The sequence below is a fragment of the Narcine bancroftii genome, chromosome 12 (genome assembly GCF_036971445.1).
Source record: "Narcine bancroftii isolate sNarBan1 chromosome 12, sNarBan1.hap1, whole genome shotgun sequence".
Classification (NCBI taxonomy): domain Eukaryota; kingdom Metazoa; phylum Chordata; class Chondrichthyes; order Torpediniformes; family Narcinidae; genus Narcine; species Narcine bancroftii.
The window spans coordinates 81,296,107-81,299,837 of NC_091480.1; the positions used below are offsets into that span (position 1 = coordinate 81,296,107).

General features: G+C 35.5%; 1 protein-coding gene across 5 annotated transcripts in view; it reads left to right on the forward strand.

The window, feature by feature from the left end:
* smarce1 (SWI/SNF related BAF chromatin remodeling complex subunit E1) overlaps nucleotides 1–3,731 on the forward strand; it is an 85,511-nt gene that overhangs the window by 75,026 nt on the left and 6,754 nt on the right. The window lies entirely within an intron of this gene.

Consider the following 3,731-nt stretch of genomic DNA (forward strand, 5'->3'; position numbering starts at 1 on the left):
TTTTTAAATTTCTCTGGAGTCAAATATAACTGATGCAAAAATATATAATTAACCATTCCATATCATACATTTGTCACTTTAGTTACACTATCATGGCACATAGCCTCCCAATTATCTTCAGGAAAAATATAAGTTAAATCACTTTCCCAAATAAGTCTAGATTTCTCCCAATTCGGTTTATCCATAGCGTCTTGTAACAATTTGATACATATCCGAAATTTAACCTTTCTTAGGTACAGAGGAAATCAAAGACTCAAATTTCGTCAACATGGGCAGATTCATCTTTTTACCATAATTATCTTTTATCAAAGCTCTAAGTTGATAATACACAAATAAAGAATTTACAGATATATCAAATTTCTCCAGTCGATTAAAGGAAAGAAACTGGCCACCTTCAAAACAGTCCTGAACTATCTTAATACCCTTAGAATTCCATCTCTTTAAATGATTATTAAATATTGAAAAAGGAATAAGCTGATTATGATATAACTGAGTTTGGATTGATAATTTACCCTTTGATCCTAAAGCCATATTTCGTTTAACCCATATCCTTAACAAATGTTTTAGTACCAGCATATTACATTCCCGCAATAAATTCTCATTCCACTTAAATATAAACTGGTGTATCTCAACTCCAGATATACAAGTCATTTCCACCTTTGCCCAGCTCAGAGATTGGTCCATAACCATCAATCTACTAACAAATTTCAACTGAGCTGCTTCATAATAATTTTGAAAATGAGGTAACTGCAATCCACCTAATGCATATTTCCATGTAAGTTTATGCAAAGCTACTCGCGCTAATTTTCCCTTCCATAAAAACTCCCGACTGCTCTATTCAAATCCAAAAAAACCCTTTAAAAGTAAACATGGTATCAACTGAAACAAATATTGAATTCGAGGAAAAATATTCATTTTAATGCAGTTTATTCGACCAGTTAATGTTAACGGCAAATCTTTCCATTTAGTCAAATCCATTTTAATCCTTTTTAAATAAAGGAACATAATTTAATTTGTATAAAGATTGATAATCTACATTTACTACCATCCCTAAATATTTAATTCTATCTGACCACTTTAATTTTATAATACTTTTATATTCTGAATAATCTCTATCCCCAACTGGCAATATTTCACTCTTATCCCAATTTACTTTATATCCAGACAACTCCCCAAATTTTAACAATCTTATCAATATTTCAAAGATTGTTCCGGTTCCGTCAAATATACCAACACATCATCTGCAAACAAATTAATTTTATATTCATCATCCACAATTTTCATTTCTTTAATCTTATCACTCTGTCGTATTGTCTGAGCTAATGGTTCAATAGCCAATGCAAATAAGGCTGGTGACAATGGATAACCTTGTCGAATCGATCGCATTAATTTAAATGGTAAAGAAATTTGGCCATTTGTCACCACCCTAGCAATTGGATTTGTATATAAAGCCTTAACCCAACCAATAAAATAAGGGCCAAAATTAAACTTCTCTAACATCTTAAATAAAAAATTCCACTCAACCCTGTCAAAGGCTTGTTCTGCATCCAGCACAACCACCATTGGGTGGTTGGGTTGCTGTCTAAATGCATTGACCAACGTTATCAATCTGAGAATATTATCAGACACATTTCTATTTTTAATAAAACCTGTTTGATCTGTATGTATCAACTGAGGTAAATATTTGACAAGTCTATTCGCTAACACCTTCGCTATAATTTTATAATCTACATTTAATAAAGAAATAGGCCGATACAAAGACACTTTCAAAGGGTCCCTATTTTTCTTAGGAATCACAGTAATTATAACACTCAAACAAGATTCTGGTAACAACTGTTCTGCAGTACATCCCCAAATACAGAGGATAAATCTTCATAAAATACTTTAAAAATTCAACTGAGAATCCATCATCTCCTGGCAACTTTCCATTCAGCATCTCCTGTATAGTCTCTTTAATCTCAAAATCCATAAATGAAGCTTCCAATTCTTTAACCTCCTCCTCCCCTAAAACAGGTAAATTTAATTTAGATAAATAAGATTCAATAGAACCTGCTTTCCCTCAGAGTATATCTTCTTTTTCTTCTTTGGCTTTGGAACACAGCCCTGCTTCACGCCATTGTTAATGGAGAAGGGTTCAGAGAGCTCATTGCTGTATCTGACCCAACCTTGTTGGTTTTCGTGCAGTTGGATAACCATGTTGAGGAACTTTGGGAGGCATCCGATGCGCTCTAGTATTTGCCAAAGCCCTTTCCTGCTCACGGTGTCGAAGGCTTTGGTGAGGTCAACAAAGGTGATGTAGAGTCCTTTGTTTTGTTCTCTGCACTTTTCTTGGAGCTGTCTGAGGGAAAAGACCATGTCACTTTTCAGTGCCAACCGCTCAGTCCAAGATTCCGCCCTGCTCCAGCTCCCTCAACAGCCCCTAAGGCTAGAGCTGGATGAGGTCCTCACCCAGGATGAGACATATAAGGCAATCAAACAACGGAAAAGTGGCAAAGCAGCAGGTATGGATGGAATCCCCCCCAGAGGTCTGGAAGGCTGGCGGCAAAACTCTGCATGTCAAACTGCATGAGTTTTTCAAGCTCTCCTGGGACCAAGGAAAGCTGCCTCAGGACCTTCGTGATGCCATCATCATCACCCTGTACAAAAACAAAGGCGAGAAATCAGACTGCTCAAACTACAGGGGAATCACGCTGCTCTCCATTGCAGGCAAAATCTTCGCTAGGATTCTCCTAAATAGAATAATACCTAGTGTCGCCGAGAATATTCTCCCAGAATCACAGTGCGGCTTTCGCGCAAACAGAGGAACTCAGAGTATATAATTTCTGGTAAAATGAATAAAACTGGTCATTAATTTCCTGAGGTTTATAGGTAACAGTTGAATTCTTTTTCACAGCATTAATGGTTTGAGATGTCTGTTCTGTTTTTAACTGCCATGCTAGTACCTTATGAGCTCTCTCACCCAATTCATAATAATGTTGCTTAGATCGATAAATTAAACACTTATACTGATGTTTGTAATGTATTATAACATAATTTCAACTTTGTTAAAGCAGCTTTTTTATCTTTTGTAACATCTTTCTGAAATTCCTTTTCCAACTCAGTAATTTGTTTCTCCAATTTCCACCACATATTGCTTTTTAACTTTCGTAGTATAGCTAATAATTTGCCCTCGTAAATATGCTTTCAAAGCATCCCACAGTATAAAATTACTACGACCTGAATTGACATTCTCAGCCAGAAACAAAGTAATCTGCTCCTTAATAAAAGTAATAAACTCTGGTTTCTTGAATAACATTGTATTGAACCTCCATCTATAAGACGATTGCTCCACTTCTGGACATACACAGGAGAAAAATAACATGGAATGGTCCGATATAACCCGACTTTTATATTCAACCTGTAATATTCTACCCTATAAATGTGCTGAAACCAAGAAAAAGTCCATTCTAGAAAATGAATCATTTCTAGATGAATGAAAAGAAGTCTTTCTCTGTAGGGTTTACTCTCCTCCAAGCATCAACCAAATTCAGATCTTTCATCAAAGCTCCTATTTGTATTACTGCCTTTGATTTCCTCATACCTTTCAGAGATCTATCCAGTAAAGGATCCAAAACGCAGTTAAAATTTCCCCCAACCAGAATATTATTATTAGCCTGATTTAACAATAAAAAAGCCTCTGACACGAAGCGTTCATCGTCTATATTAGGTGCATAAATATTTAACAAAGTCCA